Source organism: Salvelinus alpinus, chromosome 8, assembly GCF_045679555.1.
Source record: "Salvelinus alpinus chromosome 8, SLU_Salpinus.1, whole genome shotgun sequence".
NCBI classification, from domain to species: domain Eukaryota; kingdom Metazoa; phylum Chordata; class Actinopteri; order Salmoniformes; family Salmonidae; genus Salvelinus; species Salvelinus alpinus.
Window position 1 is genome coordinate 52081472 of NC_092093.1, and position 27446 is coordinate 52108917.

The 27446-nt window shown below is 46.8% G+C and overlaps 1 protein-coding gene across 3 annotated transcripts in view; it reads left to right on the forward strand.

Moving 5' to 3' along the window:
- Positions 1-27446, forward strand: part of LOC139583259 (nuclear receptor coactivator 2-like) — a 242172-nt gene that overhangs the window by 102008 nt on the left and 112718 nt on the right. The window lies entirely within an intron of this gene.

The following is a 27446-nucleotide window of genomic DNA, read 5'->3' on the forward strand; positions in this document are numbered from 1 at the left end:
CCACACGACGCCATACACATCGCCATGCACGTGGTCTGCAGTTGTGAGGCCGGTTGGACATACTGCCAAATTCTCTAAAACGACGTTGAGGCGGCTTATGGTGGAGAAACTAACATGAACTTCAATGGCAACAGCTCTGGTGGACATTCCTGCAGTCAGCATGCCAATTGCACGCTTCCTCAAAACTTGAGACATCTGTGGCCTTGTGTTCAGTGACAAAACTGCACATTTTAGAGTGGCCTTTTATTGTCCCCAGCACAAGGTGCACCTGTGTAATATCATACTGTTTAATCAGCTTCTTGATATGCCACACCTGTCAGGTGGATGGATTATCTTGGCATAGGAGAAATTCTCACTAACAAATCATATCAAATTGTATTAGTCACATGCGCCGAATACAACAGGTGTAGTAGACCTTACAGTGAAATGCTTACTTACAAGCCCTTAACCAACAACGCAGTTTAAGAAAATAAAAAAAATATGAATAAGAATAATAAATTAAAGTAACAAGTAATTAAAGAGGATTTAACAGGGATGCAAACTAATTTGTGCACAAACCTTTTTTGTGTGTATGGAACATTTCTGTGATATTATATTCCAGCTCATGAAACATAAGACCAACACTTTACATGTTGCGATTTTTGTTCCGTCTATATTATCCTAAAGTAGTGTTTTATAAATGAATTCACTTAAACAGACATGCTGTGTTATGTGTCGTACATAACACAGCATCTGGATATGTGATCCCATCAGAGCGACATATCTCTCCTTTGTAAGCCATTAATGAAAATCCCTGGAAGGGGGTAGCTACTAAGAAGTAATTTAGTTGTTTTACTTTGGCACATCGTTGTTGTTCTCCTTAAATGTATTGGCATCGTGGCTTTTGATACAGTTAACCACTGTCTCCTAATCTCCGAACTAGAGGCACTGGGGTTAAGCAGTATCCCTCTCTAAGCTGGGTAAAGTTCTATATGTCAGGTAAGGAGCAAGTAGTAGAGGTTCACTGTCTCAGGCAAAACCAATGAGTTGTGGAGTTCCGCAGGGGAGCGTGCTTGGGCCTCTACTGTTTTTACTGTATGTTAACGATATGAAAGATGCTTGTTCTTGCCGTCTTTTCCTTTTCCCTACATTTCTGGTGTCTCACAAAAGTAGAACTATGTTGGAGAGCATACTTAGCACAGAGCTTACTAACATTACCACATGGCTTGGGAGATAATAAGCTATCTCTGCACAAGTATTTTGGGGTCCAAACTTAAATTGGGTAGGTCCTCTGAAATCAGAGTGGTGTTAAGGGGTGAGGTGCTGACTACTAAAACCTCTGTTAGCTACCTGGGATGACTAATAAAACCTGGGATGACTACTGCCCTCATTCAGAGTTGGAATGAGTTGCCTTTTGCACAGAAAAACGACGTCCTCTCTGGGCACATTTAAAAATAAAGTAAAAAACTGTTTGATGTCTTCTGTGCCCATATGAATAACCCCTATGATGTAACTGCAATTTCTTTTTATTTTTTTTATTTCACCTTTATTTAACCAGGTAGGCTAGTTGAGAACAAGTTCTCATTTGCAACTGCGACCTGGCCAAGATAAAGCATAGCAGTGTGAACAGACAACACAGAGTTACACATGGAGTAAACAATAAACAAGTCAATAACATGGTAGAAAAAAAGAGAATCTATATACAATGTGTGCAAAAGGCATGAGGTAGGCAATAAATCGAATAATTACAATTTAGCAGATTAACACTGGAGTGATAAATCATCAGATGATCATGTGCAAGAAGAGATACTGGTGTGCAAAAGAGCAGAAAAGTAAATAAATAAAAGCAGTATGGGGGGTGAGGTAGGTAAATTGGGTGGGTAGTTTACAGATGGACTATGTACAGCTGCAGCGATCGGTTAGCTGCTCGGATAGCAGATTTTTAAAGTTGTTGAGGGAGATAAAAGTCTCCAACTTCAGAGATTTTTGCAATTCGTTCCAGTCGCAGGCAGCAGAGAACTGGAAGGAAAGGCGTCCAAATGAGGTTTTAGCTTTAGGGATGATCAGTGAGATACACCTGCTGGAGCGCGTGCTGCGGGTGGGTGTAGCCATCGTGACCAGTGAACTGAGATAAGGCGGCACTTTACCTAGCATAGCCTTGTAGATGACCTGGAGCCAGTGGGTCTGACGACGAACATGTAGCGAGGGCCAGCCGACTAGGGCATACAGGTCGCAGTGGTGGGTCGTATAAGGTGCTTTAGTAACAAAACGAATGGCACTGTGATAAACTGCATCCAGTTTGCTGAGTAGAGTGTTGGAAGCTATTTTGTAGATGACATCGCCGAAGTCGAGGATCGGTAGGATAGTCAGTTTTACTAGGGTAAGTTTGGCGGCGTGAGTGAAGGAGGCTTTGTTGCGGAATAGAAAGCCGATTCTTGATTTGATTTTGGATTGGAGATGTTTGATATGAGTCTGGAAGGAGAGTTTGCAGTCTAGCCAGACACCTAGGTACTTATAGATGTCCACATATTCTAGGTCGGAACCGTCCAGGGTGGTGATGCTAGTCGGGCGTGCTGTTGCAGGCAGCGAACGGTTGAAAAGCATGCATTTGGTTTTACTAGCGTTTAAGAGCAGTTGGAGGCCACGGAAGGAGTGTTGTATGGCATTGAAGCTCGTTTGGAGGTTAGATAGCACAGTGTCCAAGGAAGGGCCGGAAGTATATAGAATGGTGTCGTCTGCGTAGAGGTGGATCAGGGAATCGCCCGCAGCAAGAGCAACATCATTGATGTATACAGAGAAAAGAGTCGGCCCGAGAATTGAACCCTGTGGTACCCCCATAGAGACTGCCAGAGGACCGGACAACATGCCCTCCGATTTGACACACTGAACTCTGTCTGCAAAGTAGTTGGTGAACCAGGCAAGGCAGTCATTAGAAAAACCGAGGCTACTGAGTCTGCCGATAAGAATATGGTGATTGACAGAGTCGAAAGCCTTGGCCAGGTCGATGAAGACGGCTGCACAGTAATGTCTTTTATCGATGGCGGTTATGATGTCGTTTAGTACCTTGAGCGTGGCTGAGGTGCACCCGTGACCGGCTCGGAAACCGGATTGCACAGCGGAGAAGGTACGGTGGGATTCGAGATGGTCAGTGATCTGTTTGTTGACTTGGCTTTCGAAGACCTTAGATAGGCAGGGCAGGATGGATATAGGTCTGTAACAGTTTGGGTCCAGGGTGTCTCCCCCTTTGAAGAGGGGGATGACCGCGGCAGCTTTCCAATCCTTGGGGATCTCAGATGATACGAAGGAGAGGTTGAACAGGCTGGTAATAGGGGGTGCGACAATGGCGGCGGACAGTTTCAGAAATAGGGGGTCCAGATTGTCAAGCCCAGCTGATTTGTATGGGTCCAGGTTTTCCAGCTCTTTCAGAACATCTGCTCTCTGGATTTGGGTAAAGGAGAAGCTGGGGAGGCTTGGGCGAGTAGCAGCGGGGGGGGCGGGGCTGTTGGCCAAGGTTGGAGTCGCCAGGAGGAAGGCATGGCCAGCCATTGAGAAATGCTTGTTGAAGTCTTCGATTATCACGGATTTATCGGTGGTGACCGTGTTACCTAGCCTCAGTGCAGTGGGCAGCTGGGAGGAGGTGCTCTTGTTCTCCATGGACTTTACAGTATCCCAGAACTTTTTGGAGTTAGAGCTACAGGATGCGAATTTCTGCTTGAAAAAGCTGGCCTTTGCTTTCCTGACTGACTGCGTGTATTGGTTCCTGACTTCCCTGAACAGTTGCATATCGCGGGGGCTCTTCGATGCTATTGCAGTTCGCCACAGGATGTTTTTGTGCTGGTCGAGGGCAGTCAGGTCTGGAGTGAACCAAGGGCTATATCTGTTCTTGGTTCTGCATTTTTTGAACGGAGCATGCTTGTCTAATATGGTGAGGAAGTAACATTTAAAGAATGACCAGGCAGTTCTAGCCTTTAGCTCAGTGCGGATGTTGCCTGTAAATCCATGGCTTCTGTTTGGGGTATGTACGTACAGTCACTGTGGGGACGACGTCATCGATCCACTTATTGATAAAGCCAGTGACTCATGTGATGTACTCCTCAATGCCATTGGAAGAATCCCGGAACATTTTCCAGTCTGTGCTAGCAAAACAGTCCTGTAGTTTAGCATCTGCTTCATCTGACCACTTTTTTATTGACCGAGTCACTGGTGTTTCCTGCTTCAGTTTTTGCTTGTATGCAGGAATCAGGAAGATATAATTGTGGTCAGATTTGCCAAATGGAGGGCGAGGGAGATCTTTGTATGCGTCTCTGTGTGTGGAGTAAAGGTGGTCTAGAGGTTTTTTTTTTCTTTTTTTTTCTGGTTGCACATTTAACATGCTGGTAGAAATTTGGTAAAACGGGTTTGAGTTTCCCTGCATTAAAGTCTCCGGCCACTAGGAGCGCCACCTTTTGGATGAGCGTTTTCCTGTTTACTTATGGCCCTGTACAGGTCATTGAGTGTCGTCTTAGTGCCAGCATCGGTTTGTGGTGGTAAATAGACAACTACGAAGAATATAGATGAAAACTCTTTTGGTGAATAGTGTGGTCTACAGCTTATCATGAGATACTCTACCTCAGGCGAGCAATACCTCGAGACTTCCTGCTGTTGTTTACAGATATTCATAGACCGCCACCCCTTGTCTTACCAGAGACTGCTGTTCTATCCTGCCGAAAAAGCTTAACCCGCCAGCTGTATGTTATTCATGTTGTCGTTCAGCCACGACTCGGTGAAACATAAGATATTACAGTCTTTAATGTCCCGTTGGTAGGATATACGTGCTTGTAGTTCGTCTAATTTATTATCCAGCGATTGTACGTTGGCTAATAGGACCGATGGTCGAGGCAAATTACCCACTCGCTGCCTGATCCTTACATGGCACCCCGACCTTCGTCCTCGATATCTCTGTCTCTTTCTCCTGCGAATGACGGGATGAGGGCCTTGTCGGGTGTCTGGAGTAAATCGTTCGACTCGTTAAAGATTTTATTTTATTTTAATACGGGGTGAGTAATCGCTTTCCTAGAAGATATTTTCGGTCATTAGAGACGGTGGCAGAAACATTATGTACTAAATAATTACCTCCCTCCTGCAATCCTTCCCTCCTCATTCCTTTCTCCTTCTCCCTACCATGCCTCCTTCTCCCTACCATGCCTCCTTCTCCCTACCATGCCTCCTTCTCCCTACCATGCCTTCCTCTCTCGCTGTCTTCCTCTCCACTTCACGCTTGTAGGTTTTCTCAGAATGAATGTAGTAGCAGTGGTGTAAAGTACTGAAGTAAAAATACTTTAAAATACTACTTAAGTCGTTTTTTGGAGTATCTTTACTTTTTTTTTACAACTTTTACTTCACTACATTCCTAAAGAAAATAATGTACTTTTTTTTACTCCCTGACACCCAAAAGTACTTGTTACATTCTGACAGGAAAATGGTTAAATTCACACACTTATCAAGATAACATCACTGGTCATCTACTGCCTCTGATCTGGAGGACTCACTAAACACAAATGCTTTGTTTGTAAATTAATGTTAGAGTGTTGTAGTGTACATTTTAAAAATGTACAAGTGGTAGCAGCAGTGGTGGTAGTGGTAGTAATAGCAGTAGTGGTGGTAGTAGTAGCAGCAGCTGTACTAGTAGTAGCAGTAATAGTAGTAGTGGAGGTGGTAACAGCAGTCGTAGCAGTAATAGTAGTATTTTGGTATTTTATTAGGATCCCCATTAGCTGTTGTGAAAGCACTAGCTACTCTTCCTGGGGTCCACACAGAACATGAAACATAATACAGAATGACATAATACAGAACATTAATAGACAAGAACAGCTCAAAGACAGAACTACATCAATAAATACAATTTAAAAAAGGCACATTAAACCTACAAATCGATACATATTGTACACACAAACTATCTAGGTCAAATAGGGGAGAGGCGTTGTGCCGTGAGGTGTTGGACTCGGGTGAGGCGAAGGTCGAGAGCCGTGAGTCAACCAAGCCGCACTGCTTCTTGACATAATGCCCACTTAACCCGGAAACCAGCCGCACCAATGTGTCAGAGGAAACACCGTACACCTGGCGACCGTGTCAGCGTACATGCGCCCGGCCCGCCACAGGAGTCGCTAGAGCGCAATGGGACAAGGACATCCCAGCCGGCCAAACCCTCCCTTAACCCGTACGACGCTGGGCCAATTTGTGCCTCATGAGTCTCCCGGTTGCGGCCGGCTGCGACACAGCCTGGTATCGAGCCAGGATCTGTAGTAACGTAGCTAGCACTGTGATGCAGTGCCTTAGATTGCTGCGCCACTCGGGAGGCTGCAGCAGTAGTAGTAGTAGTGGTGGTAGTTTTAGTAGCAATAGTAGCAGTGGTAGTTTTAGTAGCAATATTCATAGTAGTATTAGTGGTGTTAGTAGCAATAGTTGCAGTTGTAGTAGCAGCAGTGGTGGTACCTGGACCCTAACGGAAGGTTAGTCCAGTACCTGGACCCTAACGGAAGGTTAGTCCAGTACCTGGACCCTAACGGAAGGTTAGTCCAGTACCTGGACCCTAACGGAAGGTTAGTCCAGTACCTGGACCCTAAGGGAAGGTTAGTCCAGTACCTAGACCCTAAGGGAAGGTTAGTCCAGTACCTGGACCCTAACGGAAGGTTAGTCCAGTACCTAGACCCTAAGGGAAGGTTAGTCCAGTACCTAGACCCTAACGGAAGGTTAGTCCAGTACCTGGACCCTAACGGAAGGTTAGTCCAGTACCTAGACCCTAAGGGAAGGTTAGTCCAGTACCTGGACCCTAACGGAAGGTTAGTCCAGTACCTGGACCCTAACGGAAGGTTAGTCCAGTACCTGGACCCTAAGGGAAGGTTAGTCCAGTACCTGGACCCTAACGGAAGGTTAGTCCAGTACCTGGACCCTAAGGGAAGGTTAGTCCAGTACCTGGACCCTAACGGAAGGTTAGTCCAGTACCTGGACCCTAAGGGAAGGTTAGTCCAGTACCTGGACCCTAAGGGAAGGTTAGTCCAGTACCTGGACCCTAAGGGAAGGTTAGTCCAGTACCTGGACCCTAAGGGAAGGTTAGTCCAGTACCTAGACCCTAAGGGAAGGTTAGTCCAGTACCTGGACCCTAACGGAAGGTTAGTCCAGTACCTGGACCCTAAGGGAAAGTTAGTCCAGTACCTGGACCCTAACGGAAGGTTAGTCCAGTACCTGGACCCTAACGGAAGGTTAGTCCAGTACCTGGACCCTAACGGAAGGTTAGCCCAGTACCTGGACCCTAACGGAAGGTTAGTCCAGTACCAGGACCCTAACTGAAGGTTAGTCCAGTACCAGGACCCTAACTGAAGGTTAGTCCAGTACCAGGACCCTAAGGGAAGGTTAGTCCAGTACCTGGACCCTAAGGGAAGGTTAGTCCAGTACCTGGACCCTAACTGAAGGTTAGTCCAGTACCTGGACCCTAAGGGAAGGTTAGTCCAGTACCTGGACCCTAAGGGAAGGTTAGTCCAGTACCAGGACCCTAACTGAAGGTTAGTCCAGTACCTGGACCCTAAGGGAAGGTTAGTCCAGTACCTAGACCCTAAGGGAAGGTTAGTCCAGTACCTGGACCCTAACGGAAGGTTAGCCCAGTACCTGGACCCTAACGGAAGGTTAGCCCAGTACCTGGACCCTAACGGAAGGTTAGTCCAGTACCTGGACTCTAACGGAAGGTTAGTCCAGTACCAGGACCCTAAGGGAAGGTTAGTCCAGTACCTGGACCCTAACGGAAGGTTAGTCCAGTACCTAGACCCTAAGGGAAGGTTAGTCCAGTACCTGGACTCTAACGGAAGGTTAGTCCAGTACCTGGACCCTAACGGAAGGTTAGTCCAGTACCTGGACCCTAACGGAAGGTTAGTTCAGTATCTGGGCCTCACAATCTTCTCATGGTATTTCTGTGCATTCAAATTGCCATTGATAAAATGCAATTGTGTTCGTTGTCTGTAGTTTAAGCCTGCACGAACCATAACCCCACCTCCACCATTGTGCACCTCTGTTCACAACGTTGACATTAGCAAACCGCTCGCCCACACGACGCCATACACATCGCCATGCACGTGGTCTGCAGTTGTGAGGCCGGTTGGACATACTGCCAAATTCTCTAAAACGACGTTGAGGCGGCTTATGGTGGAGAAACTAACATGAACTTCAATGGCAACAGCTCTGGTGGACATTCCTGCAGTCAGCATGCCAATTGCACGCTTCCTCAAAACTTGAGACATCTGTGGCCTTGTGTTCAGTGACAAAACTGCACATTTTAGAGTGGCCTTTTATTGTCCCCAGCACAAGGTGCACCTGTGTAATATCATACTGTTTAATCAGCTTCTTGATATGCCACACCTGTCAGGTGGATGGATTATCTTGGCATAGGAGAAATTCTCACTAACAAATCATATCAAATTGTATTAGTCACATGCGCCGAATACAACAGGTGTAGTAGACCTTACAGTGAAATGCTTACTTACAAGCCCTTAACCAACAACGCAGTTTAAGAAAATAAAAAAAATATGAATAAGAATAATAAATTAAAGTAACAAGTAATTAAAGAGGATTTAACAGGGATGCAAACTAATTTGTGCACAAACCTTTTTTGTGTGTATGGAACATTTCTGTGATATTATATTCCAGCTCATGAAACATAAGACCAACACTTTACATGTTGCGATTTTTGTTCCGTCTATATTATCCTAAAGTAGTGTTTTATAAATGAATTCACTTAAACAGACATGCTGTGTTATGTGTCGTACATAACACAGCATCTGGATATGTGATCCCATCAGAGCGACATATCTCTCCTTTGTAAGCCATTAATGAAAATCCCTGGAAGGGGGTAGCTACTAAGAAGTAATTTAGTTGTTTTACTTTGGCACATCGTTGTTGTTCTCCTTAAATGTATTGGCATCGTGGCTTTTGATACAGTTAACCACTGTCTCCTAATCTCCGAACTAGAGGCACTGGGGTTAAGCAGTATCCCTCTCTAAGCTGGGTAAAGTTCTATATGTCAGGTAAGGAGCAAGTAGTAGAGGTTCACTGTCTCAGGCAAAACCAATGAGTTGTGGAGTTCCGCAGGGGAGCGTGCTTGGGCCTCTACTGTTTTTACTGTATGTTAACGATATGAAAGATGCTTGTTCTTGCCGTCTTTTCCTTTTCCCTACATTTCTGGTGTCTCACAAAAGTAGAACTATGTTGGAGAGCATACTTAGCACAGAGCTTACTAACATTACCACATGGCTTGGGAGATAATAAGCTATCTCTGCACAAGTATTTTGGGGTCCAAACTTAAATTGGGTAGGTCCTCTGAAATCAGAGTGGTGTTAAGGGGTGAGGTGCTGACTACTAAAACCTCTGTTAGCTACCTGGGATGACTAATAAAACCTGGGATGACTACTGCCCTCATTCAGAGTTGGAATGAGTTGCCTTTTGCACAGAAAAACGACGTCCTCTCTGGGCACATTTAAAAATAAAGTAAAAAACTGTTTGATGTCTTCTGTGCCCATATGAATAACCCCTATGATGTAACTGCAATTTCTTTTTATTTTTTTTATTTCACCTTTATTTAACCAGGTAGGCTAGTTGAGAACAAGTTCTCATTTGCAACTGCGACCTGGCCAAGATAAAGCATAGCAGTGTGAACAGACAACACAGAGTTACACATGGAGTAAACAATAAACAAGTCAATAACATGGTAGAAAAAAAGAGAATCTATATACAATGTGTGCAAAAGGCATGAGGTAGGCAATAAATCGAATAATTACAATTTAGCAGATTAACACTGGAGTGATAAATCATCAGATGATCATGTGCAAGAAGAGATACTGGTGTGCAAAAGAGCAGAAAAGTAAATAAATAAAAGCAGTATGGGGGGTGAGGTAGGTAAATTGGGTGGGTAGTTTACAGATGGACTATGTACAGCTGCAGCGATCGGTTAGCTGCTCGGATAGCAGATTTTTAAAGTTGTTGAGGGAGATAAAAGTCTCCAACTTCAGAGATTTTTGCAATTCGTTCCAGTCGCAGGCAGCAGAGAACTGGAAGGAAAGGCGTCCAAATGAGGTTTTAGCTTTAGGGAGGATCAGTGAGATACACCTGCTGGAGCGCGTGCTGCGGGTGGGTGTAGCCATCGTGACCAGTGAACTGAGATAAGGCGGCACTTTACCTAGCATAGCCTTGTAGATGACCTGGAGCCAGTGGGTCTGACGACGAACATGTAGCGAGGGCCAGCCGACTAGGGCATACAGGTCGCAGTGGTGGGTCGTATAAGGTGCTTTAGTAACAAAACGAATGGCACTGTGATAAACTGCATCCAGTTTGCTGAGTAGAGTGTTGGAAGCTATTTTGTAGATGACATCGCCGAAGTCGAGGATCGGTAGGATAGTCAGTTTTACTAGGGTAAGTTTGGCGGCGTGAGTGAAGGAGGCTTTGTTGCGGAATAGAAAGCCGATTCTTGATTTGATTTTGGATTGGAGATGTTTGATATGAGTCTGGAAGGAGAGTTTGCAGTCTAGCCAGACACCTAGGTACTTATAGATGTCCACATATTCTAGGTCGGAACCGTCCAGGGTGGTGATGCTAGTCGGGCGTGCTGTTGCAGGCAGCGAACGGTTGAAAAGCATGCATTTGGTTTTACTAGCGTTTAAGAGCAGTTGGAGGCCACGGAAGGAGTGTTGTATGGCATTGAAGCTCGTTTGGAGGTTAGATAGCACAGTGTCCAAGGAAGGGCCGGAAGTATATAGAATGGTGTCGTCTGCGTAGAGGTGGATCAGGGAATCGCCCGCAGCAAGAGCAACATCATTGATGTATACAGAGAAAAGAGTCGGCCCGAGAATTGAACCCTGTGGTACCCCCATAGAGACTGCCAGAGGACCGGACAACATGCCCTCCGATTTGACACACTGAACTCTGTCTGCAAAGTAGTTGGTAAACCAGGCAAGGCAGTCATTAGAAAAACCGAGGCTACTGAGTCTGCCGATAAGAATATGGTGATTGACAGAGTCGAAAGCCTTGGCCAGGTCGATGAAGACGGCTGCACAGTAATGTCTTTTATCGATGGCGGTTATGATGTCGTTTAGTACCTTGAGCGTGGCTGAGGTGCACCCGTGACCGGCTCGGAAACCGGATTGCACAGCGGAGAAGGTACGGTGGGATTCGAGATGGTCAGTGATCTGTTTGTTGACTTGGCTTTCGAAGACCTTAGATAGGCAGGGCAGGATGGATATAGGTCTGTAACAGTTTGGGTCCAGGGTGTCTCCCCCTTTGAAGAGGGGGATGACCGCGGCAGCTTTCCAATCCTTGGGGATCTCAGATGATACGAAGGAGAGGTTGAACAGGCTGGTAATAGGGGGTGCGACAATGGCGGCGGACAGTTTCAGAAATAGGGGGTCCAGATTGTCAAGCCCAGCTGATTTGTATGGGTCCAGGTTTTCCAGCTCTTTCAGAACATCTGCTCTCTGGATTTGGGTAAAGGAGAAGCTGGGGAGGCTTGGGCGAGTAGCAGCGGGGGGGGCGGGGCTGTTGGCCAAGGTTGGAGTCGCCAGGAGGAAGGCATGGCCAGCCATTGAGAAATGCTTGTTGAAGTCTTCGATTATCACGGATTTATCGGTGGTGACCGTGTTACCTAGCCTCAGTGCAGTGGGCAGCTGGGAGGAGGTGCTCTTGTTCTCCATGGACTTTACAGTATCCCAGAACTTTTTGGAGTTAGAGCTACAGGATGCGAATTTCTGCTTGAAAAAGCTGGCCTTTGCTTTCCTGACTGACTGCGTGTATTGGTTCCTGACTTCCCTGAACAGTTGCATATCGCGGGGGCTCTTCGATGCTATTGCAGTTCGCCACAGGATGTTTTTGTGCTGGTCGAGGGCAGTCAGGTCTGGAGTGAACCAAGGGCTATATCTGTTCTTGGTTCTGCATTTTTTGAACGGAGCATGCTTGTCTAATATGGTGAGGAAGTAACATTTAAAGAATGACCAGGCAGTTCTAGCCTTTAGCTCAGTGCGGATGTTGCCTGTAAATCCATGGCTTCTGTTTGGGGTATGTACGTACAGTCACTGTGGGGACGACGTCATCGATCCACTTATTGATAAAGCCAGTGACTCATGTGATGTACTCCTCAATGCCATTGGAAGAATCCCGGAACATTTTCCAGTCTGTGCTAGCAAAACAGTCCTGTAGTTTAGCATCTGCTTCATCTGACCACTTTTTTATTGACCGAGTCACTGGTGTTTCCTGCTTCAGTTTTTGCTTGTATGCAGGAATCAGGAAGATATAATTGTGGTCAGATTTGCCAAATGGAGGGCGAGGGAGATCTTTGTATGCGTCTCTGTGTGTGGAGTAAAGGTGGTCTAGAGGTTTTTTTTTCTTTTTTTTTCTGGTTGCACATTTAACATGCTGGTAGAAATTTGGTAAAACGGGTTTGAGTTTCCCTGCATTAAAGTCTCCGGCCACTAGGAGCGCCACCTTTTGGATGAGCGTTTTCCTGTTTACTTATGGCCCTGTACAGGTCATTGAGTGTCGTCTTAGTGCCAGCATCGGTTTGTGGTGGTAAATAGACAACTACGAAGAATATAGATGAAAACTCTTTTGGTGAATAGTGTGGTCTACAGCTTATCATGAGATACTCTACCTCAGGCGAGCAATACCTCGAGACTTCCTGCTGTTGTTTACAGATATTCATAGACCGCCACCCCTTGTCTTACCAGAGACTGCTGTTCTATCCTGCCGAAAAAGCTTAACCCGCCAGCTGTATGTTATTCATGTTGTCGTTCAGCCACGACTCGGTGAAACATAAGATATTACAGTCTTTAATGTCCCGTTGGTAGGATATACGTGCTTGTAGTTCGTCTAATTTATTATCCAGCGATTGTACGTTGGCTAATAGGACCGATGGTCGAGGCAAATTACCCACTCGCTGCCTGATCCTTACATGGCACCCCGACCTTCGTCCTCGATATCTCTGTCTCTTTCTCCTGCGAATGACGGGATGAGGGCCTTGTCGGGTGTCTGGAGTAAATCGTTCGACTCGTTAAAGATTTTATTTTATTTTAATACGGGGTGAGTAATCGCTTTCCTAGAAGATATTTTCGGTCATTAGAGACGGTGGCAGAAACATTATGTACTAAATAATTACCTCCCTCCTGCAATCCTTCCCTCCTCATTCCTTTCTCCTTCTCCCTACCATGCCTCCTTCTCCCTACCATGCCTCCTTCTCCCTACCATGCCTCCTTCTCCCTACCATGCCTCCCTCTCTCGCTGTCTTCCTCTCCACTTCACGCTTGTAGGTTTTCTCAGAATGAATGTAGTAGCAGTGGTGTAAAGTACTGAAGTAAAAATACTTTAAAATACTACTTAAGTCGTTTTTTGGAGTATCTTTACTTTTTTTTTACAACTTTTACTTCACTACATTCCTAAAGAAAATAATGTACTTTTTTTTACTCCCTGACACCCAAAAGTACTTGTTACATTCTGACAGGAAAATGGTTAAATTCACACACTTATCAAGATAACATCACTGGTCATCTACTGCCTCTGATCTGGAGGACTCACTAAACACAAATGCTTTGTTTGTAAATTAATGTTAGAGTGTTGTAGTGTACATTTTAAAAATGTACAAGTGGTAGCAGCAGTGGTGGTAGTGGTAGTAATAGCAGTAGTGGTGGTAGTAGTAGCAGCAGCTGTACTAGTAGTAGCAGTAATAGTAGTAGTGGAGGTGGTAACAGCAGTCGTAGCAGTAATAGTAGTATTTTGGTATTTTATTAGGATCCCCATTAGCTGTTGTGAAAGCACTAGCTACTCTTCCTGGGGTCCACACAGAACATGAAACATAATACAGAATGACATAATACAGAACATTAATAGACAAGAACAGCTCAAAGACAGAACTACATCAATAAATACAATTTAAAAAAGGCACATTAAACCTACAAATCGATACATATTGTACACACAAACTATCTAGGTCAAATAGGGGAGAGGCGTTGTGCCGTGAGGTGTTGGACTCGGGTGAGGCGAAGGTCGAGAGCCGTGAGTCAACCAAGCCGCACTGCTTCTTGACATAATGCCCACTTAACCCGGAAACCAGCCGCACCAATGTGTCAGAGGAAACACCGTACACCTGGCGACCGTGTCAGCGTACATGCGCCCGGCCCGCCACAGGAGTCGCTAGAGCGCAATGGGACAAGGACATCCCAGCCGGCCAAACCCTCCCTTAACCCGTACGACGCTGGGCCAATTTGTGCCTCATGAGTCTCCCGGTTGCGGCCGGCTGCGACACAGCCTGGTATCGAGCCAGGATCTGTAGTAACGTAGCTAGCACTGTGATGCAGTGCCTTAGATTGCTGCGCCACTCGGGAGGCTGCAGCAGTAGTAGTAGTAGTGGTGGTAGTTTTAGTAGCAATAGTAGCAGTGGTAGTTTTAGTAGCAATATTCATAGTAGTATTAGTGGTGTTAGTAGCAATAGTTGCAGTTGTAGTAGCAGCAGTGGTGGTACCTGGACCCTAACGGAAGGTTAGTCCAGTACCTGGACCCTAACGGAAGGTTAGTCCAGTACCTGGACCCTAACGGAAGGTTAGTCCAGTACCTGGACCCTAACGGAAGGTTAGTCCAGTACCTGGACCCTAACGGAAGGTTAGTCCAGTACCTAGACCCTAAGGGAAGGTTAGTCCAGTACCTGGACCCTAACGGAAGGTTAGTCCAGTACCTAGACCCTAAGGGAAGGTTAGTCCAGTACCTAGACCCTAACGGAAGGTTAGTCCAGTACCTGGACCCTAACGGAAGGTTAGTCCAGTACCTAGACCCTAAGGGAAGGTTAGTCCAGTACCTGGACCCTAACGGAAGGTTAGTCCAGTACCTGGACCCTAACGGAAGGTTAGTCCAGTACCTGGACCCTAAGGGAAGGTTAGTCCAGTACCTGGACCCTAACGGAAGGTTAGTCCAGTACCTGGACCCTAAGGGAAGGTTAGTCCAGTACCTGGACCCTAACGGAAGGTTAGTCCAGTACCTGGACCCTAAGGGAAGGTTAGTCCAGTACCTGGACCCTAACGGAAGGTTAGTCCAGTACCTAGACCCTAAGGGAAGGTTAGTCCAGTACCTGGACTCTAACGGAAGGTTAGTCCAGTACCTGGACCCTAACGGAAGGTTAGTCCAGTACCTGGACCCTAACGGAAGGTTAGTTCAGTATCTGGGCCTCACAATCTTCTCATGGTATTTCTGTGCATTCAAATTGCCATTGATAAAATGCAATTGTGTTCGTTGTCCGTAGTTTAAGCCTGCACAAACCATAACCCCACCTCCACCATTGTGCACCTCTGTTCACAACGTTGACATTAGCAAACCGCTCGCCCACACGACGCCATACACATCGCCATGCACGTGGTCTGCAGTTGTGAGGCCGGTTGGACATACTGCCAAATTCTCTAAAACGACGTTGAGGCGGCTTATGGTGGAGAAACTAACATGAACTTCAATGGCAACAGCTCTGGTGGACATTCCTGCAGTCAGCATGCCAATTGCACGCTTCCTCAAAACTTGAGACATCTGTGGCCTTGTGTTCAGTGACAAAACTGCACATTTTAGAGTGGCCTTTTATTGTCCCCAGCACAAGGTGCACCTGTGTAATATCATACTGTTTAATCAGCTTCTTGATATGCCACACCTGTCAGGTGGATGGATTATCTTGGCATAGGAGAAATTCTCACTAACAAATCATATCAAATTGTATTAGTCACATGCGCCGAATACAACAGGTGTAGTAGACCTTACAGTGAAATGCTTACTTACAAGCCCTTAACCAACAACGCAGTTTAAGAAAATAAAAAAAATATGAATAAGAATAATAAATTAAAGTAACAAGTAATTAAAGAGGATTTAACAGGGATGCAAACTAATTTGTGCACAAACCTTTTTTGTGTGTATGGAACATTTCTGTGATATTATATTCCAGCTCATGAAACATAAGACCAACACTTTACATGTTGCGATTTTTGTTCCGTCTATATTATCCTAAAGTAGTGTTTTATAAATGAATTCACTTAAACAGACATGCTGTGTTATGTGTCGTACATAACACAGCATCTGGATATGTGATCCCATCAGAGCGACATATCTCTCCTTTGTAAGCCATTAATGAAAATCCCTGGAAGGGGGTAGCTACTAAGAAGTAATTTAGTTGTTTTACTTTGGCACATCGTTGTTGTTCTCCTTAAATGTATTGGCATCGTGGCTTTTGATACAGTTAACCACTGTCTCCTAATCTCCGAACTAGAGGCACTGGGGTTAAGCAGTATCCCTCTCTAAGCTGGGTAAAGTTCTATATGTCAGGTAAGGAGCAAGTAGTAGAGGTTCACTGTCTCAGGCAAAACCAATGAGTTGTGGAGTTCCGCAGGGGAGCGTGCTTGGGCCTCTACTGTTTTTACTGTATGTTAACGATATGAAAGATGCTTGTTCTTGCCGTCTTTTCCTTTTCCCTACATTTCTGGTGTCTCACAAAAGTAGAACTATGTTGGAGAGCATACTTAGCACAGAGCTTACTAACATTACCACATGGCTTGGGAGATAATAAGCTATCTCTGCACAAGTATTTTGGGGTCCAAACTTAAATTGGGTAGGTCCTCTGAAATCAGAGTGGTGTTAAGGGGTGAGGTGCTGACTACTAAAACCTCTGTTAGCTACCTGGGATGACTAATAAAACCTGGGATGACTACTGCCCTCATTCAGAGTTGGAATGAGTTGCCTTTTGCACAGAAAAACGACGTCCTCTCTGGGCACATTTAAAAATAAAGTAAAAAACTGTTTGATGTCTTCTGTGCCCATATGAATAACCCCTATGATGTAACTGCAATTTCTTTTTATTTTTTTTATTTCACCTTTATTTAACCAGGTAGGCTAGTTGAGAACAAGTTCTCATTTGCAACTGCGACCTGGCCAAGATAAAGCATAGCAGTGTGAACAGACAACACAGAGTTACACATGGAGTAAACAATAAACAAGTCAATAACATGGTAGAAAAAAAGAGAATCTATATACAATGTGTGCAAAAGGCATGAGGTAGGCAATAAATCGAATAATTACAATTTAGCAGATTAACACTGGAGTGATAAATCATCAGATGATCATGTGCAAGAAGAGATACTGGTGTGCAAAAGAGCAGAAAAGTAAATAAATAAAAGCAGTATGGGGGGTGAGGTAGGTAAATTGGGTGGGTAGTTTACAGATGGACTATGTACAGCTGCAGCGATCGGTTAGCTGCTCGGATAGCAGATTTTTAAAGTTGTTGAGGGAGATAAAAGTCTCCAACTTCAGAGATTTTTGCAATTCGTTCCAGTCGCAGGCAGCAGAGAACTGGAAGGAAAGGCGTCCAAATGAGGTTTTAGCTTTAGGGATGATCAGTGAGATACACCTGCTGGAGCGCGTGCTGCGGGTGGGTGTAGCCATCGTGACCAGTGAACTGAGATAAGGCGGCACTTTACCTAGCATAGCCTTGTAGATGACCTGGAGCCAGTGGGTCTGACGACGAACATGTAGCGAGGGCCAGCCGACTAGGGCATACAGGTCGCAGTGGTGGGTCGTATAAGGTGCTTTAGTAACAAAACGAATGGCACTGTGATAAACTGCATCCAGTTTGCTGAGTAGAGTGTTGGAAGCTATTTTGTAGATGACATCGCCGAAGTCGAGGATCGGTAGGATAGTCAGTTTTACTAGGGTAAGTTTGGCGGCGTGAGTGAAGGAGGCTTTGTTGCGGAATAGAAAGCCGATTCTTGATTTGATTTTGGATTGGAGATGTTTGATATGAGTCTGGAAGGAGAGTTTGCAGTCTAGCCAGACACCTAGGTACTTATAGATGTCCACATATTCTAGGTCGGAACCGTCCAGGGTGGTGATGCTAGTCGGGCGTGCTGTTGCAGGCAGCGAACGGTTGAAAAGCATGCATTTGGTTTTACTAGCGTTTAAGAGCAGTTGGAGGCCACGGAAGGAGTGTTGTATGGCATTGAAGCTCGTTTGGAGGTTAGATAGCACAGTGTCCAAGGAAGGGCCGGAAGTATATAGAATGGTGTCGTCTGCGTAGAGGTGGATCAGGGAATCGCCCGCAGCAAGAGCAACATCATTGATGTATACAGAGAAAAGAGTCGGCCCGAGAATTGAACCCTGTGGTACCCCCATAGAGACTGCCAGAGGACCGGACAACATGCCCTCCGATTTGACACACTGAACTCTGTCTGCAAAGTAGTTGGTAAACCAGGCAAGGCAGTCATTAGAAAAACCGAGGCTACTGAGTCTGCCGATAAGAATATGGTGATTGACAGAGTCGAAAGCCTTGGCCAGGTCGATGAAGACGGCTGCACAGTAATGTCTTTTATCGATGGCGGTTATGATGTCGTTTAGTACCTTGAGCGTGGCTGAGGTGCACCCGTGACCGGCTCGGAAACCGGATTGCACAGCGGAGAAGGTACGGTGGGATTCGAGATGGTCAGTGATCTGTTTGTTGACTTGGCTTTCGAAGACCTTAGATAGGCAGGGCAGGATGGATATAGGTCTGTAACAGTTTGGGTCCAGGGTGTCTCCCCCTTTGAAGAGGGGGATGACCGCGGCAGCTTTCCAATCCTTGGGGATCTCAGATGATACGAAGGAGAGGTTGAACAGGCTGGTAATAGGGGGTGCGACAATGGCGGCGGACAGTTTCAGAAATAGGGGGTCCAGATTGTCAAGCCCAGCTGATTTGTATGGGTCCAGGTTTTCCAGCTCTTTCAGAACATCTGCTCTCTGGATTTGGGTAAAGGAGAAGCTGGGGAGGCTTGGGCGAGTAGCAGCGGGGGGGGCGGGGCTGTTGGCCAAGGTTGGAGTCGCCAGGAGGAAGGCATGGCCAGCCATTGAGAAATGCTTGTTGAAGTCTTCGATTATCACGGATTTATCGGTGGTGACCGTGTTACCTAGCCTCAGTGCAGTGGGCAGCTGGGAGGAGGTGCTCTTGTTCTCCATGGACTTTACAGTATCCCAGAACTTTTTGGAGTTAGAGCTACAGGATGCGAATTTCTGCTTGAAAAAGCTGGCCTTTGCTTTCCTGACTGACTGCGTGTATTGGTTCCTGACTTCCCTGAACAGTTGCATATCGCGGGGGCTCTTCGATGCTATTGCAGTTCGCCACAGGATGTTTTTGTGCTGGTCGAGGGCAGTCAGGTCTGGAGTGAACCAAGGGCTATATCTGTTCTTGGTTCTGCAGTTTTTGAACGGAGCATGCTTGTCTAATATGGTGAGGAAGTAACATTTAAAGAATGACCAGGCATCCTCAACTGACGGGATGAGGTCAATATCCTTCCAGGGTACCCGGGCCAGGTCGATTAGAAAGGCCTGCTCGCAGAAGTGTTTTAGGGAGCGTTTGACAGTGATGAGGGGTGGTCGTTTGACCGCGGACCCGTGGCGGATACAGGCAATGAGGCAGTGATCGCTGAGATCTTGATTGAAGACAGCAGAGGTGTATTTGGAGGGCAGGTTGGTCAGGATAATGTCTATTAGGGTGCCCATGTTTACGGATTTAGGGTTGTACCTGGTGGGTTCCTTGATGATTTGTGTGAGATTGAGGGCATCAAGCTTGGATTGTAGGACTGCCGGGGTGTTAAGCATATCCCAGTTTAGGTCACCTAACAGAACAAACTCTGAAGCTAGATGGGGAGCGATCAATTCACAGATGGTGTCCAGGGCACAGCTGGGAGCTGAGGGGGGTCGGTAGCAGGCGGCAACAGTGAGAGACTTATTTCTGGAGAGATTCATTTTTAAAATTAGAAGTTCGAACTGTTTGGGCATAGACCTGGAAAGTATGACAGAACTTTGCAGGCTATCTCTGCAGTAGATTGCAACTCCTCCCCCTTTGGCAGTTCTATCTTGACGGAAAGTGTTATAGTTGGGTATGGAAATCTCAGAATTTTTGGTGGCCTTCCTAAGCCAGGATTCGGACACGGCAAGGACATCAGGATTGGCAGAGTGTGCTAAAGCGGTGAGTAAGGCAAACTTAGGGAGGAGGCTTCTGATGTTGACATGCATGAGGCCAAGGCTTTTTCGATCGCATAAGTCAACAAATGAGGGTGACTGGGGACATGCAGGGCCTGGGTTTACCTCCACATCACCCGAGGAACAGAGGAGTAGTAGGATGAGGGTGCGGCTAAAGGCTATCAAAACTGGTCGCCTAGAGCGTTGGGGACAAAGAATAAAAGGAGCAGATTTATGGGCGTGGTAGAATAGATTCTGGGCATAATGTGCAGACAGGGGTATGGAGGGGCGCAGGTACAGCGGAGGCAAGCCCAGGCACTGGGTGATGATAAGAGAGGTTGTATCTCTGGACATGCTGGTCTCAATGGGTGAGATCACCGCATGTGTGGGGGGTGGGACAAAGGGGGTATCAGAGGTACGGAGAGTGGAACTACAGGGTCCATTGCAAACCAAAACAATGATAATGAAAACTAGCCTGAACAACAGTATGCAAGGCATATTGATATTTGAGAGAGACATACAATAAGGCATAAAGTGATTGCAGGTCTTGATTGGGAGAGCTAGCTAAAACAACAGGTAAGATAACAGCAGCAATAACAGGGTGCTAGTCTAGCACAGCAACAACAGGTAAAAATGGCGACGACTAGGCAGAGAGGGTCGGATTAACTACACACAGATCCTGAGTTAAAGCACAGAGCCGACAGATAAAACACATGGAGTACCGTGAATTAATGGACAGTCAAGCATGCATCAGCTAAGTAGCCAAGTGATCATAGTGTCCAGGGGGCAGCCGTAGATGGAGCAGAGGAGGCCTCCACTAAGCTAGCACGCGGCGTTTAAAGTTAGTAGCCCGGGGGGTGGTCTGCTCAGACGGAGGGGGTCTGCTCAGACGTGGTTGTGTCGACAGAGAATCCAAGCCAGATGGCGATGGCGAAAGAGAGGTTGTGAATTGTAGAATTGTGTTTGCTAACTGGTGCTAGCTTCGTGGCAGTGGCAGTGGCGCTAGCTCTTCAGCTAGCCGGCAGATGGGCCTAGCTCGAGGCTAGCTCAAGGCTAACTGGTGCCTGCTTCGGGACAGAGGTGTTAGCCAGTAGTAGCCACTCGGTTGCAGCTAGCTAGCTGTGATGATACGGTGTAATTGTCCAGAGCTTGCGTCAGGAATCCGGTGATGTGGTAGAGAAAAAGCAGTCCTATATGCTCTGGGTTGATATCGTGCTTGCAGCTAGCCGGCAGATGGGCCTAGCTCGAGGCTAGCTCAAGGCTAACTGGTGCTTGCTTCGGGACAGAGGTGTTAGCCAGTAGTAGCCACTCGGTTGCAGCTAGCTAGCTGTGATGATACGGTGTAATTGTCCAGAGCTTGCGTCAGGAATCCGGTGATGTGGTAGAGAAAAAGCAGTCCTATATGCTCTGGGTTGATATCGCGCTTGCAGACTGGCAGGTATTGGCCCGGTATTGAAGCTGGCTGTGTCCGAGTTGAGGGTGAAGACCGCAGCAGTGGCTAACTGACTACTAGCTAGTAGCTAGTTATCTGGCTAGCTTCTGCTTGGGGTTACGGTTCTAAAGTATAAAAAAATAGCAGGTCCGTACCACATTGGGTGAGGCGGAATGTAGGAATGTATATTCAGTTCCTAGATGGAAAGTGAAATTAAAATATATACGAAATGTATACGAAAAATACGAAGACTATTTACTATTTACTATTTACACGCGACAGGACAATACAGGACAATACAAACACACGTCCGACTGCTACGCCATCTTGGATAGATGAGATAGATGTTCTTCTTCTTAGTTTTTATGTTTTATTATCTCTCTGTCGTGGTGTGTTTTATTATCTCTCTGTCATGGTGTGTTTTACTATCTCTCTGTCATACTGTGTTTTATTATCTCTCTGTCATGCTGTGTTTTATTATCTCTGTCATGCTGTGTGTTATTATCTCTCTATCGTGGTGTTTTTTTTTTATTATCTCTGTCGTGGTGTGTTTTATTATTATCTCTCTGTCATGCTGTGTTTTATTATCTGTCATGCTGTGTTTTATTATCTCTCTGTCATACTGTGTTTTATTATCTCTCTGTCATACTGTGTTTTATTATCTCTGTCATGGTGTGTTTTATTATCTCTCTGTCATGCTGTGTTTTATTATCTCTCTGCCATACTGTGTTTTATTATCTCTGTCATGCTGTGTTTTATTATCTCTCTGTCATGCTGTGTTGTATTATCTCTCTGTCATGCTGTGTTGTATTATCTCTCTGTCATACTGTGTTTTATTATCTCTCTGTCATACTGTGTTTTATTATCTCTCTGTCGTACTGTGTTGTATTATCTCTCTGTCATACTGTGTTTTATTATCTCTCTATCGTGGTGTGTTTGTTATCCTGTGTTTGTTATCCTTATCATGTAATCCTCCATGATTTAACAATGGAAATAATTCCCAGACTTTATTGCGTGTTTTATAAAATGGTCGAATTAATAAACTAAACACAAACACACACACACACACACACACACACACACACACACACACACACACACACACACACACACACACACACACACACACACACACACACACACACACACACACCACTCTGTCACATATACAACCAGTCGTTCAGCTCTGTAACATATCATTTGGTAATAAAGTCCTACACATTATACCCAATGGTTCCTATTAGGACAATATACAGAGAATGGACCAAGATTATATACAAATAACATTGTGAGTGTGAGTGTGTGTGTGTGTGTGTCTGTGTGAGACAGTGAGTGATGATGTTGTACTCGCGTCAGCTGTGCTGGTTTACTGGAGCCTGCTGGGTCTGCTCAAGACCTGCTGACACACACAGTGTGCGTGCGTGCGTGCGTGCGTGCGTGCGTGCGTGCGATGCAGAATGAAGCCTGCTGCTTCTCGTTGGCTAGTCTTCCGGCTCTGTTTTCACACTGTGGAAGAGCTCAGTGTGTGTTTGCTGCCAGCCTACTAGCGCCCCCCCCATCCTTCCTCTCCTCCCGTGTACCGGTCTCCCCCTGCCATATGGTCTCACGTGAAACTGGTGCGACACTCTAATACGTCCCCCTCTCTGTTTTAGCCACACCGTCTCCTCCTCCTCAGCATCATGTTTAGAAGTAGGGCAGACTTTTGCTCTGAATATAGGGACTCTCAACATGCCTACTAAAACACAATCCCTGAATGGAGGAGGTATGGAGCCTCATAAACTGTACATAGAGGATACATTTAGGGTGCGTACCAAGTGGCACCCCTATTCCCTATGGGCCCTGGTCAAACGTAGTGTACCCTATTCCCTATGGGCCCTGGTCAAACGTAGTGTACTATATAGAGGATAGGATGCTCTTTGGGATGCGTGTCATACACTAACTCCTCATCTCTATACTTCATGTTGCTGCAACGGCAAACCATCTGACCTTATTTATCTGCTCCCTACCTTGTATTGCCTACCTTGTATTGCCTACCTTGTATTGCCTACCTTGTATTGCCTACCTTGTATTGCCTACCTTGTATTGCTTACCTTGTATTGCCTACCTTGTATTGCCTACCTTGTATTTCCTACCTTGTATTGCCTACCTTGTATTGCCTACCTTGTATTGCCTACCTTGTAAACAACAGAAGTTGTTTACTCAGTTGGAGGAAGGGCGACGTTCTTTCCATAATGACTTTAGCGGTCTTTTTCTTGCGTTGACAATGACCATCCATCTTGCTGCCCGACACCCGCGTGAAAGCTTCATGCTGTGCACACACACACACACACACACACACACACACACACACACACACACACACACACACACACACACACACACACACACACACACACACACACACACACACACACACACACACACACACACACACACACACACACACAGTTCGTGCCCCAGTTAGTGACATGGCAGCGGGTGGTGTCTAGACAATACGCTGTGCGTGAATCTCCTTTGTGAGATCAGTGAGGAGAGAAGATTGGCTGTGGGAGAGAGAGAGAGAGATGGCACCCTATCCACTGCATAGTGCGTAACCTTTGACCTATGGGTTTCCCCACGGGCACTTGTCAAGAGAAGTGCACTTTTAAGGGAATAGGGATGCCATTTGGGACTGTCTGTGTGATGTCTCTCATATAGGTCAGTGATTGTAATGAGGGATTTGAGGGTGAATGTCTCTGATAAGGTCTGGATTATTAATGGGATCACACAGCCTACATTAGGACTCGTTTGACATTCATTTGATTATTGTATAAGAGATGGATACGTTTATCCTCCCTTTGAAGATCTGTTATTCTCTCTATTAAACAGGAAGAAGGAAGAGTAAATGTTAAAAGAGATCCTCGGGCGGTTACTTTCTCTAACAGTCTAACTGAATCTCTATTAAACAGGAAGAAGGAAGAGTAAATGTTAAAAGTATAACGGTCGTCATAGTCGTTCTCCTCCTCAGTCGAGGAGGAGCATGGATCGGACCAACACGCAGAGTGGGTAGTGCTCATGATCATTTATTAAAACGAAACTGAACACTAACACGAAACAAAATAACAAAAATGAGTACAACCGACAACAGTCCCGTGTGGCACGAATACAAACACGGAAACAAACACCCACAAAACACACGTGAAACCCCGGCTGCCTTAGTATGATTCTCAATCAGGGACAACGATTGACAGCTGCCTCTGATTGAGAATCATACCAGGCCGAACACAAAATCCCAACATAGAAAATCACACAGACAAACCCACCCAACTCACGCCCTGACCAACTAAATAAATACAAGACAAAAGAAAACAGGTCAGGAACGTGACATAACCCCCCCCTTAAGGTGCGAACTCCGGGCGCACCAGCATAAACTCTAGGGGAGGGTCTGGGTGGGCGTCTGTCCACGGTGGCGGCTCTGGCGCTGGTCGTTGTCCCCACCCCACCATAGTCAATCCCCTCTTCCGTAGCCTCCTCCAAATTAACCCCACTAGATTAAGGGGCAGCACCGGACTAAGGGGCAGCACCGGACTGAGGGGCAGCACCGGACTGAGGGGCAGCACCGGACTGAGGGGCAACACCGGAATGAGGGGCAACACCGGAATGAGGGGCAACACCGGACTGAGGGGCAGCACCGGACTGAGGGACGGATCCTGGCTGGCCGGCTCTGGCGGATCCTGGCTGGCCGGCTCTGGCGGATCCTGGCTGGCCGGCTCTGGCGGATCCTAGCTGGCCGGCTCTGGCGGATCCTGGTTGGACGGCTCTGGCTGGTCCTGGCTGGACGCCTCTGGCTGGTCCTGGCTGGACGGCTCTGGCTGCTCATGGCTGGACGGCTCTGGCTGCTCATGGCTGGACGGCTCTGGCTGCTCATGGCTGGCTGGCGGCTCTGGCTGCTCATGGCCCGGCGGAAGGCTCTGGCTGCTCCTGTCTGGCGGAAGGCTCTGGCTGCTCCTGTCTGGCGGACGGCTCTGGCTGCTCCTGTCTGGCGGACGGCTCTGACGGCTCGGGACAGACGGGCGGCTCTGACGGCTCGGGACAGACGGACGGCTCTGACGGCTCGGGACAGACGGACAGCTCTGACGGCTCGGGACAGACGGACAGCTCTGACGGCTCGGGACAGACGGACAGCTCTGACGGTGCTGTGCAGGCAGGCAGCTCAGACAGCGCTGGGCAGGCAGACAGTTCAGACAGCGCTGGGCAGGCAGACAGTTCAGACAGCGGCTGCGCTGGAGAGGAGGAAGGCTCTGACAGCGCTGGACAGGTGGGAGCAACTGGAGAGAGAAGACGGAGAAACAGCCTGGTGCGGGGGGCTTCCACCGGAGGACTGATACGTGGAGGTGGCACCGGAAAAACCGGACCGTGAAGGAGGGCACGTGCTCTTGAGCACCGAGCCTGCCCAACCTTACCAGTTTGAATGGTCCCCGTAGCCCTGCCAGTGCGGCGAGGTGGAAAAACCCGCACTGGGCTATGCTGGCAAACCGGGGACACCATTTGTAAGGCTGGTGCCATGTACGCCGGCCCGAGGAGACGCACTGGAGGCCAGATGCGTTGGGCCGGCTTCATGACACCCGGCTCGATGCCCAACCTAGCCCGACCAGTGCGGCAAGGTGGAATAGCCTGCACTGGACTAAGCACGCGTACTGGGGACACCGTGCGCTTTACCGCATAACACGGTGTCTGACCAGTACGACGCCCTCTCACTCCACGGTAAGCACGGGGAGTTGGCTCAGGTATCCTACCCGGCTTTGCCACACTCCGCGTGTGCCCCCCCCCCAAGAAATTTTTGGGTCTGACTCTCGGGCTCCCAACCGCGTCGCCGCGCTGCCTCCTCATACCAGCGCCTCTCTGCCTTCGCTGCCTCCAACTCCGCCTTGGGACGGCGATATTCCCCTGGCTGAGCCCAGGGTCCTTTGCCGTCCAAGATCTCTTCCCAAGTCCACGAGTCCTGTGTCCTCGGTCTCTGCTGCTGCTGCTGTCTGTTCCCACTCTGCTTGATCCTTTTTTGGTGGGTGTTTCTGTAACGGTCGTCATAGTCGTTCTCCTCCTCAGTCGAGGAGGAGCATGGATCGGACCAACACGCAGAATGGGTAGTGCTCATGATCATTTATTAAAACGAAACTGAACACTAACACGAAACAAAATAACAAAAATGAGTACAACCGACAACAGTCCCGTGTGGCACGAATACAAACACGGAAACAAACACCCACAAAACACACGTGAAACCCCGGCTGCCTTAGTATGATTCTCAATCAGGGACAACGATTGACAGCTGCCTCTGATTGAGAATCATACCAGGCCGAACACAAAATCCCAACATAGAAAATCACACAGACAAACCCACCCAACTCACGCCCTGACCAACTAAATAAATGCAAGACAAAAGAAAACAGGTCAGGAACGTGACAAAAAGAGATCCTCGGGCTGTTACTTTCTCTAACAGTTTAACTGAATCTCTATTAAACAGGAAGAAGGAAGAGTAAATGTTAAAAGAGATCCTCGGGCGGTTACTTTCTCTAACAGTCTAACTGAATCTCTATTAAACAGGAAGAAGGAAGAGTAAATGTTAAAAGAGATCCTCGGGCGGTTACTTTCTCTAACAGTCTAACTGAATCTCTATTAAACAGGAAGAAGGAAGAGTAAATGTTAAAAGAGATCCTCGGGCGGTTACTTTCTCTAACAGTCTAACTGAATCTCTATTAAACAGGAAGAAGGAAGGGTAAATGTTAAAAGAGATCCTCGGGCGGTTACTTTCTCTAACAGTCTAACTGAATCTCTATTAAACAGGAAGAAGGAAGAGTAAATGTTAAAAGAGATCCTCAGGCGGTTACTTTCTCTAACAGTCTAACTGAATCTCTATTAAACAGGAAGAAGGAAGAGTAAATGTTAAAAGGGATCCTCGGGCGGTTACTTTCTCTAACAGTCTAACTGAATCTCTATTAAACAGGAAGAAGGAAGAGTAAATGTTAAAAGAGATCCTCGGGCGGTT